Source organism: Dendrobates tinctorius, unplaced genomic scaffold, assembly GCF_039654945.1.
Source record: "Dendrobates tinctorius isolate UK_male_01 unplaced genomic scaffold, ASM3965494v1 ptg000044l, whole genome shotgun sequence".
In the NCBI taxonomy this organism is placed as follows: Eukaryota; Metazoa; Chordata; class Amphibia; order Anura; family Dendrobatidae; genus Dendrobates; species Dendrobates tinctorius.
The window spans coordinates 24,161,921-24,183,387 of NW_027361712.1; the positions used below are offsets into that span (position 1 = coordinate 24,161,921).

Genomic DNA, 21,467 nt, shown 5'->3' on the forward strand with positions numbered 1-21,467 from the left:
CCATTGCTTGCCATGCTGTTGTGGCGCCCCTGAGGGTTTAGTCGCCACAGAGGTACTGCACCTCCTCCTGAGGTGTGGTACCCCACCATCTAGGTAAGGTGGAGACTCCTGACCACACTCCAACACCTGCATCCCACACAACATAGTAGTGTAGCAAAGCACCCTTTGGTGGCTCCCTGCTTGGAACACGAAGCGTGCTGGGAGGCGGGTGGAGTTTAGTCTGCACCAAAAGAGCGGGAAGAGTTTAGGATTTAGTCAGTCTGACAGAGTCAGAGGAGAGAAGATCCCCTGAATGGGATGGATGGAAGGAAGTTCTGCAGCCTACCTCAGTGACCTGGGTCCGCTGGCACAGGAAAGAGACATTGATAGAAAGCCTGACTCTCTCCATAAGAAAGAAGGATTAGTATGGAACGTAAGGAGAGGAGGACTAAGGATTAGCGTTAGAAGAGAACCCTTCCCAAGTTCACAGCGCAAGGCTGGGGTCTGGTCCCCGAGGTTGTATGGATACTAATGGTCCTGCAGCAGACACCGGAGGAATAGAAGTTGTCACCACTTTATTCCCACACAAGACTTGGGGGCACAACAGCATCAAGAGTGAGCCGGGACTAGGTAGTAAGGAGTCCCCGAAGCAGGCTACAGCTGTCTGCCATATAAGTAGAGTTCATAGGAACATCTGACAGGAGGAACTCCAGTGTAACTCAGTACTGAGAGTACTTCACTAAAGGCACAATAAGGGAGACATTCAGAAAAGGCATATTTTGGCAGAGTGTTGGAAAGGAGTACTTCATTTGGCTGGAGGTTGGCTGAGCCCCTGACCCGGAGGACACGGCACAGATGCAGGCGCCTGTACCATCACAGACTGTGAGTAAAGCTTTGGAACTACATGCCCTGGTGTCTTCCACTTATTCCCACGTCAACCAACTCAGCACTGCTGCATCTCCGCACCTGACACGGCACCATCCACGTCTCCCCTCACCGTCACTTCACCTACTCTGCCCTGGGACTACAGCCCTACCTGTGGAGGGCTATAACATCATTGCTGCACCAAACCATCTGTCCCAGAGGATCTGCTTGCAGCGTCGGCTTAACACCTCCCTTGCCAGACACCACAGGTGGCGTCACTAATCATTCATAAACTCTAAGCACCATAAGCACACTGAACATTCCCCTTTTTACAATGGGCGCCCAGGGCCACGGGCAGGGTCCCAGCTACCGTGACATCTCCCATTGAAGCTCATCAGGCCCGGTACCGAGTACCCCACCAGCCCTGGGAGGGCGACCCACTGTCATCTGCACTGCCTTTAATTGGCAGTAAAGTCATTTCCAATAGTCATAGAGCTGCGGTTCCCATGCTGTCAGATGACTGTGTGAGCCAGCAGCTGTGACCGGCTGATAACAGAGGAAGCACCACTGATGGAAGTATTCATCAGCCGGTGCTCACAGTGGTTTCATTGAGGTCCCTGCTCACAGTGAAGTGTGGGAACATAGCCTCAGTGACCTGTGGTGAACGCTATGATGTTAGTAACTGAAGATGTGCTCACAGCACCTCATTCTCCCATGGTTTTCAGCCTGGACAGTGGCATCATGGCATCATCCAGGTTGTAAACCATATAGACATGGATTATGGCATAGGACATTTTCAGCTGTCAGTTTTGCCATGCTGGTTATCAAAAATAGAACAGACCCCACTTAATTTTTTTTTTAAAAAAGTACTTATTTATAGTTTTTGGAGTGGACTGATGAATACTCCTATCCACATCGTCTGCTCTCACTGTTATCAGTCTATGACCAGAGGTAAACTTTTTAACGCCGGTCACAGTTGCTGGCTCACGCTGTCATCTGACAGTATGGGAACAGCAGCTCTCTGACTGGTGGTGATAATCTTAATGCCGATCAGAGCTGCTGGTGTTTCTCTTGCTGTCAGGCAGATGACAGCGTGGGAAACACTTGATGTTTAGGGTGCCAACCTCAACAGTAACACAGACTTCCTGGAGAAGTCCGTGTTCGGGGTCTGTGCTCAAACTTTACTGTTTGGGTTTGCCCACCACTACCCCTGAAGAACCAGAGGGGAGTACACTACACACTACAAATAAGGGGAAAGTAAGGAGAAAACCAAAAGCACGTTCATAAAAGAGAGAGGGAAAACTAAGGAGAACCAAAAATAAATGAAGCAAAAATAACCTCTCAGAATCCAAACTGTGGTCAAGGGAAAATGTGCTTGGAAGGTAGACAGACACTCGGCAAAAATACAAATGGTGTTTGTGTTTGAATAACGCTTGTCATTGAATGTATTTCAATAACTATTATTTGCTATTGTTTAATAGTGCATGAGTTTCTGTCTCCATCAATAGTGTTTTATTGGCAGTAAAGCACTATAAAAAGAAAACAAAAAAACAAGGAAGTTCCTGTTCAGTGGGTGTGTAGCTGGAGCACATTTTGCTTTCACTATGCTAGTTGACAGATAAGATGCCAAGAACCTAAGCTATAAGAAATACCAATTGTAAGCTGTGTTATCTTTGTTCATGAATAAATATATATTCACTGTTGAACGGCTTTACAGTGCAGAGATTAATCCACTGCCAACAGTTTGCCTAACAGGGAAAATCTCATAACTGAAAAGTTGGAATTCCTTAGCACAAATTCAACTAAAAGTACTGGATAGCCAGCAAAGAAGTGAAGTGAAGGGTGAACATATAAATAGGGCAAACCAAAGTGGGATAAAAGAAACACCTGGAGGGAAGCAAATCAAGAAGGAAAAACATAGACAAAATAAACCATCAGCATTTAGACTAGTAAGAAATGGCAATAGCTCAGCAGACAGGGAAGGCAACAATGCTGCAACAGGTCACTGGATTGAATCTCCATACCGAGCAATGACAGATGCAGTGCAAGACTACACTGTTCCAGGAAATAGAATCTGACTTTCAGGACAGTCAACAAGGCTTGCACAGACAGAAGAGGTGCAAGGGTGTTGCTCAGCAAATGGGCATGCATGAAAGTCCTCAGAGAGATGCCTTCCAAGTCTTTGTGCTTGTTGTTCAACCTACCTTTCTTCCAAACAGTGTCAGATGTGCCACCAAGCAGTCCTGGCCTATGTAAGTATACCTTGTAAGTATTTGCTCAGATGAACTTGTCATGGGTTTCCACAAGTGAAGCTTGTGGTGTTGCCTCACAAACTTAAGAACATTGTGATAGTGTGGGGGGATGTTGTAGCTGTATAGGGAGAATTTTTCTCATTTGCCCAATACAGCCCCCCCAGAGAGGCAGTAAGAAGAATACGGACATAGATCTGCTTCTTTAGTAACTTTCAGCTGTTGTCAAACACACAATCACACAGAAAAGAGTCCCAAAGCCCATTTCATTTTGTAGTCTCAAACAAAGATGTGAAATGTGGGGTCCTTGCACTTCTTTTAACGGTATTTAATTTTAACTTGTATTTTATGATACTAATGAATTGTAAAAAGTTGAGTTTAATTTTTGTACTGGCTTCTTTATCTTTTAAGAAACATGCCTAATTTGGCCTTTATATCACACATAACTTTTTTATTTTTTTGTTGACGTATCTTTACAAAATATTTTTCTTGTGTGATGTGTTGTATTTGTCAGCAACATTTTGGAATATTTGTCAGGCGATTTTTTTCATAGCATACTAATACTTTGTTGTATCCTGAAATTGGGCTTGGGCAGCCCTTTTAGAATACAGTATGTGTGTGGCTATATATAATAATAAATTTTATTTATTTAGCGCCAACATATTCCGCAGTGCTTTACAGTTTAACAGTTCATACACAATAGTCATGAGTAACAATGTTAAAGATAATACAATAATTAATTAAAGTAAACTAAGACGACCCTGCATGTGAGAGCTTACAATCTACAATGAGGTGGGGGGAGACACAAAGTACAGGTGCATATTTACAATGTTGGTCCAGCCATCTTGAGGGATTGGGGAATAGATAGAGGATGCATGAGCTAGTCACCAGCCAGTATTTGTGATGCTGTTGGGTGCAGTGGAGTTGATGGAGGGTTATTCTTAGGTAGTGAATGAATTTACACATAAAATGACTTTGATTAGGGAACATGATAGGCCGCTCTGAACAGATGTGTTTTGAGGGAGAGCCTAAAGCTGTGCAAGTTGTGGATAGTCCTAATTTCTTTGGGTAGAGCTTTCCAGAGGATTGGCGCAACGCGGGAGAAGTCTTGGAGCCGGGAGAGTGAGGTACGGATTAGTGCAGAGGTTAGTCGAAAGTCGCTTGCAGAGCGTAACGAGCGGGATGGCCGATATACAGAAATGAGGGAGGAGATGTATGGGGGTGCCGCACTGTGGAGAGCTTTGTGGGTAAGTACAAGCAGTTTGAATTGGATCCTATAATGAATGGGCAGCCAGTGTAACGACTAGCGAAGAGCAGACGCGTCCGAGTACCGATTAGCCAGATGGACAATCCTGGCTACTGCATTAAGGATGGTATGGAGAGGGGAAAATCGGGAGAGGGAGGCCAATTAATGGAGCATTACAGCAGGCCAGGCGGGAGTGGATCAGGGTGATAGTGAGGACTTTTGTTAATTCCATGATGAGAAAGGGGTGGATTCTAGAGATGTTCTTTAGGTGTAAGCAGATATCTAATATATAAAGCTCAAGTGTGTGTATGTATGTATGTATGTATGTATGTCCAGGATTGGCATCCGCACCGTCACAGCTACAGCCACAAAATTTGGCACAGTCACACATCTGGACCCCGAGAGTGTGCTAGGCTATGCTGTGAGGCAAAATTTTAACCCTGCGCGTTCCAATTCACCAAACAATTTTGCCCCTATCTACATAATGGGGAAAAAGTGTGTGTGTATCAAGTCCCGCCCCTCATTATGATGTCATAATGGTTGCCATGGCGACGCTGATGTCATCATAGGTTGCAAGCCCCGCCGCTCATTATGATATCATAATGGTTGACTATGGGATGGAGGATGTGTGATGGGTATATGGGCATGGGACTATGAGATGAAGGATGTGTGATGGGTATATGGGCACTCGACTATGGGATGGCGAATATGTATGATGGGTGTATGGGTAAGGGACTATGGGATGGAGGATGTGTGATGGGTATATGGGCATGGGACGAAGGATGTGTGATGGGTATATGGGCACTCGACTATGGGATAGAGGATATGTATGATGGGTAAATGGGCACGGGCCTATGGGATCGTGGATATGTATGATGGGTACATGGGCACGGGACTATGGGATGGAGGATAATTATAATTTGCTATAACTAACCACAGTTAGTTTCTATGCCCGGGCAGCGCCGGGCTCTTCAGCTAGTATATAGATATATATGTATATCTGTAGATTTTTCGCCATAAAATGAGGGGGACCCAGACATTTCATGTGCAGGATCCCCAAGCTGTCAGTGCCCGCCCCTGAGATGCACTTAGCATGTGGCAAAGAACAAAGCCAGCAAAGATCTGCATTGTTAAAGAGCTCTCAGTTAGTGCTCGTTCACATGACTGTATTTTCAGTCCAAGTGCTATCCATGAAAAAGCAGACAGCACTCGAACGAATGTCATTCAATGGGGTAGTGCAGAAGAGAAATTTTTTTCACTGGCCGAATCTGTGTGTGAAATAAACAGTATTATGTATTAGTTTCTTCTGTAAATTGGATGAGACTCGCACATTCACATCTATGGGTACGTAAAAAAATTCGGATGACACATTATAGCATCCAATTTTTATGGATACATTGCAAATGTGTAACAAAGGAAAATGATTAATAGCTGCTGCCATAAAAAATGGATTGCATCTGGATGACAAGTGAGAAAAAAAATCGTTCCTCTTTTTTGGATGATATTGAATGATTTTTTATACGCTCTTGTGAACCTACTGTAGGGATTCATGCTCTCAGGTAAGCAGTAGGTAGCATTCACACAGGTACTGTATTATTGTACCAAAACAAATATCCCTAGCTTTGTCCAAGCACTAACTAAACAACCCAGACCCTGGCTGCTCATACACTGCTGAGCTTGTTCAAAACTGGTCAAACAAAACAGCTATACTGATACTTTCAGTTTGGTGCACATGGCCTATGCAAACTCTTCTCAGGAGAGTCTAGCTTGTCTCTCTCCTTAGCTCCAACACAACTCCACTCTGGTCAGCTTCCCCACAGCTGACTGATTAATCCCTTAGTAATGAATGATGGACATAGCACGTCATGAACTGGAGTCAGTTCACGCATCATGATGTGCTATGCCAGTCATGACTTTAAACTGTCACTGTGTGTAAACATGCAGTGAGAGTTTCATGCCGATAGCTGTCAGTGACAGCTATATGGCACAGGAAGAGGTGCGTTGACCCATGTCTTCAGTCCCTGCACTAAGAGAGCCATGATTGGTCAGTTGATCTGACTAACCGATCACAGCATGATCGTGCAGGTGGTGCTAAAATATCAGAACCTCCCGCCCGATCACAGCAGTTGCTTTGGTGCTGATGTGGGGAAGGTGACAGGATGAACAGACTTGTCAGAAGGAAGAAGGGAAACAGCTAGGAAAAGTGTAGAATGGGTGCAGTACCCTGGTTTGACCACAAGATGGCAGGGGGAGTGTGAGTACAGGACTTGACAACAGCTTAAGGCTCTAGAAGCCGATAGTCATGGGGGCGTGGTTACAGGGAAGCGGGAAGGTTATAAATAGGACAGGAGGGTTCCAGAAAGTTCCAGTCCCGGGAGGAGCTCAGGAGAGGACTCAGTGAAGGTGTACGGATAGTGTGGAGAGCTCAACTAGGGGACTGAGGAGAAAAAGAGTCGGGGGGTGGCCCCAACATGAAGAACCGCAGAACAGACGAGGCCCCGGGGGTACCAAATTGACGAAGACCTCTGACCGGTGAAGTGCTGGCGGTAGAAAGGCCTAGGGCGGCCTCAGTGACAGAACCGTGAGAAACGTCACAACGACAAAAGAAAGGTGTGTGTACCCAGGCCTGAATACGGAGAGCTGTGGAAGTGCTGCGGTGTATTGCTGAGGTCATCAGGAGGACGGCCAATAAACTTGGACCTGTTGTACCAGAAATCTGCCTCCGTCTCGTGTCTGTGATTTCTGTTTGCGGTAAACAAGGGACCACCCCGCAAGCTGGGCCACCTTCCTGCATTGATAGTGGCCGAGCTCCTGCACTAACAGCCAGGGATGGTGCCTGCACCACCCCTGTCTGTTTAACCCTCTAAATACTGCAATTGAAAGCGATGTCATCACGGGGACCTGGTTGTTGCCGTGGTCACCCAGGGTCATCATGATGAACCCTGAGTCACCAAGCTATGGAAAGCTTCTTAGACCATGCTTAGAGCATGGTCTAAGAAGCTTCTCTATATGTGCAATACATTGCATTGCTGGTGCATTGCAATGCATTATACCTGAGTTCAAAGTTAAAAAAAACTGAAAGCTTCATAGAGGGACTAAGTAAAAAAAAGTTAAAAAAAGCAAAAAAAAGTTTAAATATATAATATTAAAAAATTTCAAATCTAATAATAATAAAAAATATTACACCAATAAATACCCACTTTATATGCAAAATCATAAGCATAAGAAGTACATACATATGGTATTGTCGCGTCCGGAACGACCTGATCTCTAAAACTGTCACACTAGTAAACCCCTTTAGTGAATGCCTTAAAAAAAAATTTAAAATGTGGCAAATTATGATTTTTCATCGTAGCGCTAGAAAAAAGTGGAGTAAAACGTGATCATAAAGAAGAATGTAAAAAAAAAAAATGGTATAACTGAAAAGGATTTGTAAACCAGGAAAAAACTATAGAACAAGGTACCCAATTAAGCAAAAACCAAGAGACACTTGAGTCTTGAGTCTTGACCCTTAAAAAATATCTTTTAATAAAAAGTTTAAACAACTTGTATATATTGTAAACAACACAACATGAATGTGAAGATTAAAACAAGGGGGGAGGGGTAAATGGAGGGGTACACCACTAGAAGAGCGTTAGAAACCATAAAATATAGTATGCCCTAGAATTCCCTTGCGGATGTCATACCAGACAGTGGAAGTTAGCATCCTTAGTTTCTGCGGTATGGCACCCCCGCTCTTCGGTGGCTAGCCCTGATTCCCCTATTACACCCCTAACATAACGTGTTGTAAAAACCACAGTACAACAATCACACAACAACCCAGTTATGTGTCAGTGGCCAATGTAATTCAAAGACCAATGTAGTATCATAAAAATATATAATCTTGGCCATACACTATACCCCTGAAGAACTTTAGTACAGCTTAGTAGACTGAATAATAATTGAATAATATTGGTCCAAGTGCTGCTCATTTTTCTTTTCTCACGGATAGCACTTGGTGTGAAAATACCCCGAAAATGCTGACAGGCTGACATTGTACTCAAGAATTAGCTAAGAGAAATGCAAAAATAGCCAGGCTTACTAGTTGCATACATCAGCCTGTGTCAAGCCCGAGAAATAAGCCTTCCACTTGTGTAGAATACAGACCTGATTTTTTTTTTTTTCAAGAGAAGTAAAAAAAACCTGCATCCTGTATCTTGAATAAAAGAATAAATACAGGGGTTGGGTTTTCAAGATATTTTATACAGCATTGGGATCTGTAATTGAGTAAATACTTGTTTGTCTTGTTCAATGAGTAGAGGGGTCAAGCTAGTTAACCTTTTGTGCGCTGCCACAGGACCTCCAGGAAAGAGGAAGGCAAACAGCAGCAAGTGTTTTAATGATATTAAAATGTAAGAATTATTTTTAGTCCCAAATAAATTTATGTACCGTATTTTACAGATTATAAGACACTCCGGATTATAAGATGCACCCAAAATTTTGAGGCGAAAAATGGGATTTTTTATTTTAAATGGTGGTGCTTTTATAATCCATGCATCTTATTGCTTACCGGGAGTGGTGGCTGCGGTGAAGTGAGGTCCCAGGGTTGCTGCTTGAGGAGGCAAGAGTGGAGCATTGCTGCAGGCCACAGGCTGGGATGAGGGGGTGTTCGGATGTGCAGTGCGCCGCTGCGTGTCTCCGATGCTGCGGCGGGTGTCTCCGGTGCTGCAGTGGGTGTCTCCAGTGCTACGGCTACATTTCTTTTCTATGTACCGTATTTTATGGATTATAAGACCCACTTTTTTTCCCCAAAATTTTTGGGGAAATAGGGGTGCATCTTATAATGCGGACATACCTTACTGGCCGCGGTGGAGCAGGGTCCCAGGGGCGCTGAAATCTCATATCCCGAGATCTTGGTTCTGAGATCTCCATCTGCGCATGGGCCACCCTTCGTAGCCATTTTCCCTGAGTACACCGCATAGGAAACCATGGAACTGCAGGGGCTCTGGCTTTTTACAAAATGTTGGCAGAGCCCCCGCAGCACTGGAGACACCCGTTGCAGCACTGGAGACTCGCAGCGGCACGCCGCACATCCGAACACCCCCTCATCCCAGCCTGCAGCCTGCAGCAATGCTCACTCTTGAATCCTCCAGCAGCGCCCCTGGGACCCTGCTCCACCACAGCTGGTAAGGTTTATCCGCATTATAAGATGCACTGCCATTTTCCCCCAAAATTTTGGGGAAAAAAAATGAGTCATATAATCCGTAAAATACGGTACATAGAAAAAAAGGTTCCATGACAATTGTGTACAAGATAATTGTGTACGGACAATTGTGTACAGAAAATTGTGTACAGGCCAATTGTGTCCAAGGACAATTGTGTACAAGGACAATTGTGTACAGGGCAATTGCCTAGTACACAATTGCCTTGTACACAATTGTCATTGTACACAATTGGCCTGTACACAATTGTCTGTACACAATAGTCTGTACACAATTATCTTGTACACAATTGTCCTGTCACCAGAAAAAAAATGTCCCCATGTCCCCACAGGTGGACAACCTTTTTAGCACTCATTATTTTTTTGGTCAACCCCATTAACACGTACTTTCTTTTTTTTTCAGTTTAATATGGATTGAATATGGATTTCAATAAACAGTGCTACATGTATTGAAATGTAGTTGAATATGCATACATATGTGGGAAAGGTGACTTGACGGACAGACGTGACAGGCAGTAGGAGGGGACGGTTTGTACACCAGAGACGGAGATGAATAGGATAGAAGGGTGACAACTGAGAAAGGTAGACAGGAGGGTGTAGTACTGAGAAATGACCACAAGATGGCAGGGGAGAGTAGTTGAGGACTGAACAGCAGCCTATGACTCAAGATACGCTTAGTCATTGGGGGCGGGGAGATAGGAGCCAGGAAGGGAAATTCCCCGGTGAGAGAGGGGATAAATAGAAGAAGGAGGGGCTCGAGACGAGACTAGTCCCGGGAGGAGCTCAGGAGAAGACAGAAAAGAGAGAAGAGCTCGGCCAGGGGACGGACAGAGAAGAGACAGTCTGGGGGGTGGCCCTGACCTGACGGACCGCAGGACAGACGAGGCCCCAGGAGTACCGATTGGACGACGACCTCGGGCAGGTAAAGCGCTGGCGGCAGATTGGTCTAGGACAGCCCCAGCGAAAGATCCGCGAGGTGCGTTACTGTGACTGGAGCTAAGGTGCAGGTATCCGGGCCTGGAGACAGTGTAAAGAAGCTGCGGTGCATGTTTGGTGGTCGTCAGGACGACAAATAAAATCCAGAACTGATACAAGTGGAATCTGACTCCGTCTCATCTTTGCCTCGTCTGGTAAGCAGTGGTCCACCCCCCTATCCGGCCCCCTACCACATTTGGTGTAGTCGGCTGGATCTCCACTAATATGACACCTTCCGCAGCAGGCCTGCACCTGAGGAACCTAGAAGGACTTGGACTGTTCCCCTGTGGATTACAAACACCTGTGGATTGCAAGATCGCTCACCTGTGGATTATAAGTTGGGGACGTTGTTCCAGGTCATCGCTGCCATTGGAGGATCCGAGGCGGCACCAGAGGCTGTCCAAGATGGCTGTGGTACTCCAACGCCGGGGAGAGGCCCGGGCGTTTGCGGTCGTTCTGGACGGACTGGGGCCACCTCCAACGTACCCCAGGGGGGAGCGGTGTGTGTCGGGAGACCTCCGCCCCCTCATACCGGACCTGGGCAGCTGGGTGGAGAAGTCGACCATCGTCCCACCCAGGAGTGGGAGTGGCCCGGAAGAAAAGGACGGCTGCGGCTGCTTGGCGCTATTCGACTGTTGCCCAGCGGACGGGATGCGACGCTGCAGTTGCCGTGGCCTCGGATGCCTGGAGTGGCGATGGCGTCGGGAGATCGAGTCTCGCTGGGAGACCTGCTTCTTGGAGACACGGACAGTCCCCCAGACTTCGGGCGGAGAAGAGGAGCGACTGCGGGCCCCGCGGGAGCGGCCGCCGAAGACAGCACCGGGGAGCCTCCCCGTGGGATCCCCGAGCCTGGAGGCTAGCCCTGCCAGACGGCAGGGTGAAGAGCGGAGGTTGCGAGAGGAGCCACGGGATGACGTGTCGGAGGCCGCGGCGCCAGGGAAGGTGAGAGTTCCCCCGGCTCTGCCGGCGGCTCCGCAAGCGACCCCCACCACCCGGCCGCACCGCGTGGCCTCCTGCGCTCCTGTTTGGTGGTCGTCAGGAGGACGACGAATAAAATCCGGAACTTTTACAAGTGGAATCTGACTCCGTCTCGTCTTTGCCTCATCTGGTAAGCAGTGGTCCACCCCCCTATCCAGCCCCCTACCACACATATATGTAATTTAATACAATATGTATTCATATAGTCTTCACCTTTTAATTCTATATGCAGTACAAATAAGTCCAATTAAATGAGGCCATCAGTAAATTTGTCACATAAAACAGTATTTGAATAGCCTTGGAATATAATGAGGGTAGGTTTTAGTCATGGCATTTATTACTGTGGTAGTACCCGCTACCGTAGTATCACAATGAAACTCATTCATACAAAATTAGAATGTCAGCCATCTAGGAAATTCCTCTTCCTAACCAGACAAACTGACAGGATACTGGGTCTGAACTGTGGGCACCCAGTCATGACTCACCGCATCCTCTAATCCTAGTCAGTCACTATGTCCTAGCTTACGTAAGTAATTTATGTTGTAGATTTTTTCCTTCTTTGATAATTATAATGGTAGGAGGCACGTAATTTACATTCAGTCTGAATAACAAAAATTGTTGTAATAGTATAGTCATTCATTCTTTAGGTCTTCCATCCGATCAAGTATTCCACACCAGGTGATGATTATACACCTTCTCCACATCCTCCTTAATAAACATCTCCCAGACTCCATCAGATAGAACACCATCAAATGTCCCAATGAGCTGCTCTTTGCCTAAACCAACTGAGTAACTAAGTAAGCAACAATGCCAGAAACATCATGGATGTCATTTGTTTGGGCAAAGTTACACATACTTGTCCTCAATTTTATCATATACAAAAGGCAAAATTTTCAAACAAAAATTTATGGGCTTCCATGACTAATTTTTTATCATCCTCTTCATTGAATATAAGAAGTTTTTTGGGATCATCCTGGGTGAGATTCCTTTATAGTATCATGTGCAGAAATGGGTCCATGTATAGGGCTTGACAAGTAATTTTTTTTCTAAATTAAATTCATGGTTATACAATTTACCATAATACTCATTTTTTAAATAAAAAAATAGGATTTTGTGTTCATCCACTCGGGAAAGAGTGGTTTCACATTGCGTTTATTCACTCATTCACTGGTCCCATTGGGACATATGTCTGAACCCACAGCAAAACATGACCTCGACATATGCACCAATGGGGCAATAGACTGTAATGATGCAGACAGAGAGAACATGCGCTCTGATGTGCACCATTTTAGGGAGTGTCCACCTACTGGAGGCAGACACTCAGATGCAGTCTACCATGTTTGAGTGTCCACTTCCTGTAAGCGTACACTTGCTAAAATGATGCACGTCAGATCGAACATTCGCTCTGTCTACATCATTACAATCTATGGCCCCTTTGGCTCATATATCCAAACCCCTGTTTTGCAGAAGTGGGTTTAGGATGCATGCACCAACGGGGCCACTGAACACTATGTTAAAGCACCCCAAGTTTCACCAGAGCGGCAAAATGCAGGTTTGGTCCTCACAGAGTAACATAAAAGTGAAAATGCTGTTTCACTGTTATGTTGTATCACCAACTCACAAAGTTTGACCTTGTCCAATCTCCTGATCTTAACAGCCTCATAGTCCATCCTGCAATACCATCAACATCAAGAAGACATCATATACAAAACTGTTGAGCTCAGGTAAGGTGGCAAGAGGCTGGGGCTGGTTCAGACATGATGGTCCATACTTGGTCTGAATTTTGCAAATAACTGAATTCAGCTTTAGAGAATAATTCAGGTACAACATTCATGAACAAGGTTTTTTTATATTATAAAGTTAACATGTAGTTTATGCTTAGGTGTTGTATACCATTAGTTATATCTATTTTACAAGAAAACAAGTATCAGGTTTTTTTGTATGTTATGTTTCAGTATTTGAATGACAAATTTATGGATTTTCAAGTCACTGAGTTTTTGTTACGGCATCTATCACTGTGGTAGCCCCCGCTATAATATCACAGTAAGAAACACTCATACAAAATCTAAATACAAACCGTCTAATAGGAAATGTCTTCTTTCATGCAAAAAAGCTAAATACAGACCATCTAGGAAATGTCTGCTGGTTTCTAGAAACCTTGGTTAAAACTGTTGGGGCTCACTAAAAATAGATTGCTTCACAACTCTACTCAATTTCTGCAAGCGATGTAAGTTTATGTCATTAGTACAATCATAAAAAGCAGCAGATAAAATCACTACGATAGCACATGAAGTAAAATAAAATTACTGAATATTTTGCAAGTTACTGTCCTATGGATATAAAGTTTATATGTTTTTTTAGCTTTATCAGCGATTCCTAAAATGGATTCTTCAAATGAGCAAGAAGCACAATGAAAGACTCTACACTATGTTCTAAATTATTATGCAAATGCTATTTTTCTCTGATTTTCCTAAATGGTCGGTGCAAATGACAGTCAGTCTAATAAAAGTCATCACCCGTTAGAGTATACATCAAATTTTATTTCAAAAAAACTTCCCTATGATAACAGTATAATCTCCAAAATGAATAAAAACTCAAAATGCACTGTTCCAAATTATTATGCGAAGAAGAATTTCTAAACATTTGATATGTTTGATATGCTTTAACCCCTTTCTGACATCAGACGTACTATCCTGTCCATGGGACCCGGGCCCCTATGCCCATGGACGGGATAGTACGTCTAGCGCGACCAGCTGTGCTCACGGGGGGGAGCGCAGCTGATTGCGGCCGGGTGTCAGCTGATTATCACAGCTGACACCCGGCACTATGCGTCAGGGGCAGTCATGGACCGCCCCCGACACGTTAACCTCTTGCACACCTCGATCAAACACGATCGCGGTGTACCGGGGGTTAAAGGGAAGCATGGGCAGGGAGGGGGCACCCTCCGTGCTTCCCTGAGCCCCCCACAGCAGCGCAATGTGCAGCGCTGCTGCGGGGGGCTCCATCCCTGCAGGTCCCCGAATCCAAGAAGGCGACGGGGACCTTCGGGGGCCTGCAGGGAGCTGGCTTCCTCAGTGCCTGCAAAGCGCAGGCATGAGGAAGTCTGCGTCTATGCCTGTGACAGATCGCTGACCTGTCACAGTGATCTGTGATGTGACAGATCAGCGATCTGTCACAGGACAGTGATGTCCCCCTGGGACAACCTAATAAAGTTAAAAAAAAAAAAAAAGTGTAAAAATAATTTTAAAAAAATCGCTAAATAAATTTAAAAAAAAATTCCCTAATAAATTCATTTTTTGGAATAAGAAAAAAAAAAAAACAATAAAAGTACACATATTTGGTATCGCCGCATCCGTAACGACCCGCCCTATAAAACTGTCCAATTAGTTAACCCCAGTAGTGAATCCCTTAATAAATAAAAAACGAAGCAAAAAATAATGATTTATCATACCGCCGAACAAAAAGTGCAATAACACGCGATCAAAAAGGCGCATATAAATATCCATGCTACCACTGAAAACGTCATCTTGTCCCGCAAAAAACAAGCTGCCATACAGCATCATCAGCGAAAAAATTAAAAAGTTATAGCTCGCAGAATAAAGCGATGCAAAATAATTATTTTTTATATAAAATTGTTTTCATTGCATAAAAGCGCCAAAACATAAGAAAAAGACATAAATGAGGTATCGCTGTAACAGTACTGACCAGAAGAAAAAAAATGCCTTATCAATTTTACTGCATGCAGAACGGTGTAAACGCACCCCCCAAAAGAAATTCTTGAAATGCTGGTTTTTGTTCATTCTGCATCTCAAAAATTGGAATAAAAAGCGATCAAAAAATGTCATGCGCTCGAAAATGGTAACAATAAAAACGTCAACTTGTCCCGCAAAAAATAAGTCCTCACATGACTCTGTGGGTCAAAATATGGAAAAATTATAGGTCTCAAAATGTGGTGATGCAAAAACTATTTTTACATTAAAAAGCGTCTTTTAGCGTGCGACAGCTGCCAAAAATAAAAACCCGCCATAAATAGTAAATCAAACCCCCCGTTATCACCCCCTTAGTAAGGGAAAAATAATAAAATTAAAAGAAAATGTATTTATTTCTATTTTCCCATTAGGGTTAGGGCTAGGGCTAGGGCTGAGATTAGGGCTAGGGGTGTGTTGGGGTTAGGGTTGGAGTTAGACTTGGGGGGTTTCCACTGTTTGGGCACATCAGATGCTCTCCAAACGCAACATGGCATCTGATCTCAATTCCAGCCAATTCTGCGTTGAAAAAGTCAAATGGTGCTCCTTCCCTTCCAACCTCTGCCATGCACCCAAACAGTGGTTTACCCCCACATATGGGGTATCAGCCTACTCAGGACAAATTGCAAAACAACTTTTGGGGTCCAATTTCTCCTGTTACCCTTAGGAAAATAAAAAATTGGGGGCAAAAATATAATTTTTGTGGAAAAAAATATGATTTTTTTTTTCACGCCCGGACGTTATAAACTTCTGTGAAGCACTTGGGGGTTCAAAGTGCTCAGCACACATCTAGATAAGTTCCGTGGGGGGGTCTGGTTTCAAAAATGGGGTCACTTGTGGGGAGTTTCAACAGCTTAGGCACATCAGAGGCTCTCCAAACGCCACAGGACACCCGCAAACCATTCCATCAAAGTCTGCATTCCAAAACGTCACTACTTTCCTTCCGAGCCCCGACGTGTGCCCATACAGTAGTTTTCTCCCACATATGGGGTATCAGCGGACTCAGGACAAATTGGACAGCAACTGTTGGGGTCCAATTTCTCCTGTTACCCTTGGGAAAATAAAAAAATTGGGGACTAAAAGATCATGTTTGTGGAAAAAATGTGATTTTTTATTATCATGCCTGGGCGTTCTTCTATGAAGCCCTGGGGGGTTCAAAGTGCTCACCAGACATCTAGATAAGTTCCTTAGGGGGTCTAGTTTACAAAAAGGTGTCATTTGTGGGGAATTTCGACTGTTTTGGTACATTAGGGGCTTTCCAAACGCTACATGGTGTCTGATCTCACTTCCAGCCAAAAAAGTCAAATGGCAGTGCTTCCCTTCCGAGTTCTGCCATGCGCCCAAATAGTCGTTTACACCCACATATGGGGTATCAGTGTACTCAGGACAAATTGCACAATAACTTTTAGGGTCCTGTTACCCTTAGGAAAATAAAAATTGGGGTGAAAAGATCATTTTTTTGGAAAACATATGATTTTTTAATTGTACGGCTGTACGTTATAAACTTCTGTGAAGCCCTTGTGGGTTCAAAGTTCTCACCACATATCTAGATAAGTTCCTTAGGGGGTCTAGTTTCCAAAATAGGGTCACTTGTGGGAGGTTTCCACTGTTTAGGCACATCAGGGGCTCTCCAAACGTGACATGGCGTCCGATCTGAATGCCAGCCAATTTTGCATTGAAAAAGTCAAACGGCGCTCCTTCCCTTCTGAGCTCTGCCATGCGCCGAAACAGTGGTTCCCCCCCACAAATCAGGTATCAGCGTACTCAGGACAAATTGCACAATAACTTTTGCAGTCTAATTTCTCCTGTTACCCTTGGTAAAATAAAAAAAATTGGACCTGAAGTAATTTTTTTTGTGAAAAAAAGTTAAATGTTCATTTTTTTTTAAATATTCAAAAAATTCTTGTGAAGCATCTGAAGGGTTAATAAACTTCTTGAATGTGGTTTTGAGCACCTTGAGGGGTGCAGTTTTTAGAATGGTGTCACTTTTGGGGATTTTCAATCATACAGACCCCTCAAAGTGACTTCAAATGTGATGTGGTCCGTAAAAATAAAATGGTGCTGCAAAAATGAGAAACTTTTAACCCTTATAACTTCCTAACAAAAAAAAATTTTGGTTCCAAAATTGTGCTGATGTAAAGTAAACATGTGGGAAATGTTACTTATTAAGTTTTTTGTGCGCCATATCTCTGTGATTTAAGGGCATAAAAATTCAAAGTTGGAAAATTGCGAAATTTTCAAAATTTTCGCACAATTTCTGTTTTTTTTCACAAATTATATTTTTCACAAATTATATTATATGAATGAAATTTTACCACTAACATGAAGTACAATATGTCACGAGAAAGCAGTGTCAGAATCACCAGGATCCATGGAAGCATTCCAGAGTTATTACCTCATAAAGGGACAGTGGTCAGAATTGTAAAAATTGGCCCGGTCATGAACGTGCAAACCACCCTTGGGGGTAAAGGGGTTAAAGAACTGAAAATGCTCATTTGTGGAATTTGCAGTATTAGGAGGTCACATTCATTGAACAAAAAAGCTAATTTAACTCCAAAACATCCTAACAGGCCAAGTTACATGTTAACATAGGAACCCTTCTTTGATATCACCTTCACAATTCTTGCATCCATTGAACTTGTGAGTTTTTGGAGAGTTTCTACTTGTATTTCTTTGCATGAAGTCAGAATAGCCTCCCAGAGCTGCTGTTTTGATGTCAACTGCATCCCACCCTCATAGATCTTTTGCTTGATGATACTCCAACGGTTCTCTATAGGGTTGAGGTCAGGGGAAGATGGTGGCCACACAATGAGTTTCTCCTTTTATGCCCATAGCAGCCAATGAATCAGAGGTATTCTTTGCAACATGAGATTGCCATGCATGAAGATGATTTTGCTCCTGAAGGCACATTTCTCTTTTTAAACCATGGAAGAAAGTTGTCAGTCAGAAACTCTATATATATAGGTCATTTTCACACCTTCAGGAACCTTAAAGGGCCCTACCAGCTGTTTCCCCATGATTCCAGCCCAAAACATGACTCCTCCACCTCCTTGCTGACGTCGCAGCCTTGTTGGGACATGGTGGCCATCCACCAACCATCCACTACTCAATCCATCTGGACCATCCAGAGTTGCTCAACACTCATCAGTAAACAAGACTGTTTGAAAATTAGTCTTCATGTAGGTCTGGGCCCACTGCAACCGTTTTTGCTTGTGAACACTGTTTAGGGGTGGCCGAATAGTAGGTTTATGCACCACAGCAAGCCTTTGAAGGAGCCTACACCTTGAGGTTCGAGGGACTCCAGAGGCACCAGCAGCTTCAAATATCTATTTGCTGGTTTGTATTGGGCCCATTTAGCTATACAGGCAGATAAACCACTATACCGGGGTCCAATAAGGAGACTGTGGTTGAGTCTGTGCTTTTATTGAATATGATAGTACAGCTCTGGGAAAAATTAAGAGACCACCACATCAAAACCCTGTCATAGGCAGCCCATTCTCCAGACCTGAACCATATTGAAAACATCTGGAATGTAATCAAGAGGATGATGGATAGTCACAAGCCATCAAACACAGAACTGCTAAAATTTTTGCACTAGAAGCAGTGTGAAAGACTGGTGGAAAGCATGACAAGATGCATGAAAGCTATATTTAAAAATCATGGTTATTCCACAAAATATTGATTTCTGAACTCTTCCTGAGTTAAAACATTAGTATTGTTGTTTCTAAATGATTACGAACTTGTTTTCTTTGCATTATTTGAGGTCTGCAAGCACTCCATTTTTTTGTTATTTTGACCATTTCTCATTTTCTGAAAATAAATACAAAATTTATTGCTTGGAAATTCGGAGACATGTTGTCAGAAGTTTGTAGACTAAAAGAACAATTTACATTTTATTCAAAAATATACCTATAAAGAGAAAAATCAGATAAGCTGAACATTTGAAAGTGGTCTCTTAATTTTTGCCAGAGCTGTATATTGGCGCGTGAAACTGGAAACAATCGTAATGCATACGATCAGTGCATTATACAGCAGAAATACATATTACACATGCTATTAGTGATGGGCGAGCACTAAAATGCTCAGGCGCTTTTTGCTCAGGTCGAGCAAATTGGAATGCTTGGGTGCTGAACCCAAGCAACGAGCCCAATGTAAGTCTATGGGAAACTCAAGCATTTTTCTAGAAGCACCACCGGCGTTCTGCAGAGGAACTTGAAATTGCAGAAATGGATGGGAACAGTGCTGAAATGACATGAGAACAGCATGGGGAAGATCCCTGGAAGCATTTCTGACTCCCAGATCACTACTGTAAACAATGTTGTCAGGGTTTTACGCCACTTTAACAGACTCACAAAAAACATACAAAAACAAAAGCAAAATGGATTTTCCTGAGCAATATGTTAAAGAGCATCCTTTCCAGGGTAATTACTTGTATATTAGACAAAATAACCCCCAAAAAATGCTCCTCCACACCTTGGGCTATGTTCACACGTAGCGTTTTTGATGCGTTTCTGAACTTTAGCATTGCTTTCAACCAGGACAAATGCATTCACTGGGAAATGTCATTTTAACATTTTACAACCTTATCTGGCCATGTGGTGTGTGACACATCATCAGACACATCCTGTTTCATTTATGAAGGAGTGACTCTGAAAGTTACAAAGCCTATTTTTATAGGGCCATCAGGTGGCATTTACTATTTTTAAAGGGGCAGCAGTCAGCCCTCACTATTCTTAGAGGGCCATCAGCCGGCTATGCTTTGTTGTTCACATTATTAAACAGTGGTCTCCTATACTGTTATTGTGTATGCAGTGAGTGGAAGAGCCAATACCCAATACCCCTTTGAAGAGACGTACAGGAAGGCGTCATGGAAAAATGTTCCCATTATTCGGAAGTGGGTCTCCTATACTGTTTGTCTATGCAGTGAATGCAAAGGCTGCCAAAAATTTGGAGACATTCCAATGCCCATTTGAAGACACGCATAGGAGAGCCTCATGAAAAAATGTTCCCATTATTAGGAAGTGGGTCTCCCATAATGTTTGCTTATGCAGTGAGTAGCAGGGCTGCCCAAAATTTGGACTCACTCCAATACCCGTTTGACGAGATGTACAGGAGGGTGTCATGAAAAAATGTTCCCATTATTAGGAAATGGGTCTCCCATAGTGTTTGCCTATGCAGTAAGTGGCAGGGCTGCCCAAAATTTGGATGCACCCCAATACCCCTTTGAAGAGACGTACAGGAGGGCCTCCTGAAAACAATGTTTCCATTATTAGGAAGTGGGTCTCCCATACTGTTTGCCTATGCAGTGAATGCAAGGGCTGCCAAAAATTTGGAGGCACTCCAATGCCCCTTGGAAGAGACGTGGAGGAGGGCCTCATAAATAATGTTCCCATTAGAAAGGAGCAGGTCTCCTATACTTGTAATGCCCATGCACATTACAATACCCTGAAGGTATACATGAACATACTGTATAACCATTTTTTACGGGCATCATAAATACCCTTTAAAAAATTATGTGGGTGTTGCATCATGGACCACAGTCACCCTGGTGAAATGGTGGTGGAGGATGAGGAGGAGGAGGACAACAGCATATAGCTCAAATCAGGAATAGCTCAAATCAGGAAGCGTATACCCATGTGTGGGTGTGAAGAGGTGCATAAGAATAGACCTCTCAAAAGAAGACACTGGATTTGAGTTTGTTACGCTGCTATCATTCGGTGGTGTCTGACCCAATCCAGCCTTTGTTCATTTTTATAAGATTCAGTCTGTCAGCATTTTCAGTTGACAGGCGGATGCGCTTATCAGTTATAATTCCACCAGCGACACTAAAAACCCGCTCTGACAAAATGCTAGCGGCAGGAAAGACCAGGGTCTCCAAGGCGTAGAGAGCCAATTCATGCCACGTGTCTAGCTTGGACACCCAATAATTATAAGGCACAGAGGAATCACGGAGGACATTGGTACGGTCAGAGAGGTACTCTTTCGGCATCTTCCCAAACTTTAAACTCCTTGTGAGAGTACCCAGCGCCTCAGGGCCACTGCGATGGGAGGGTCTGAGAAAACTCTCTCAGAACTTTGCCAGTGTTCCCCTGAGTCTACTGGATTAGAGTTGTGTCTCTCTCACCTGTACTCCTTGGTTGACAAACGAACTGTGACCTCTGCTGCCAGCATTTTCAGATGGGAATTTTTTTAATAATTCCCCAACAAGGGCTTTCTGGTACTGCCAAATT

The 21,467-nt window shown here is 43.7% G+C and overlaps 1 gene segment (V, D, J or C); it reads right to left on the bottom strand.

Annotated features, from left to right (window-relative positions):
* The window catches only part of LOC141089201 (immunoglobulin heavy constant mu-like), a 130,871-nt gene that overhangs the window by 62,494 nt on the left and 46,910 nt on the right, over positions 1-21,467 (bottom strand).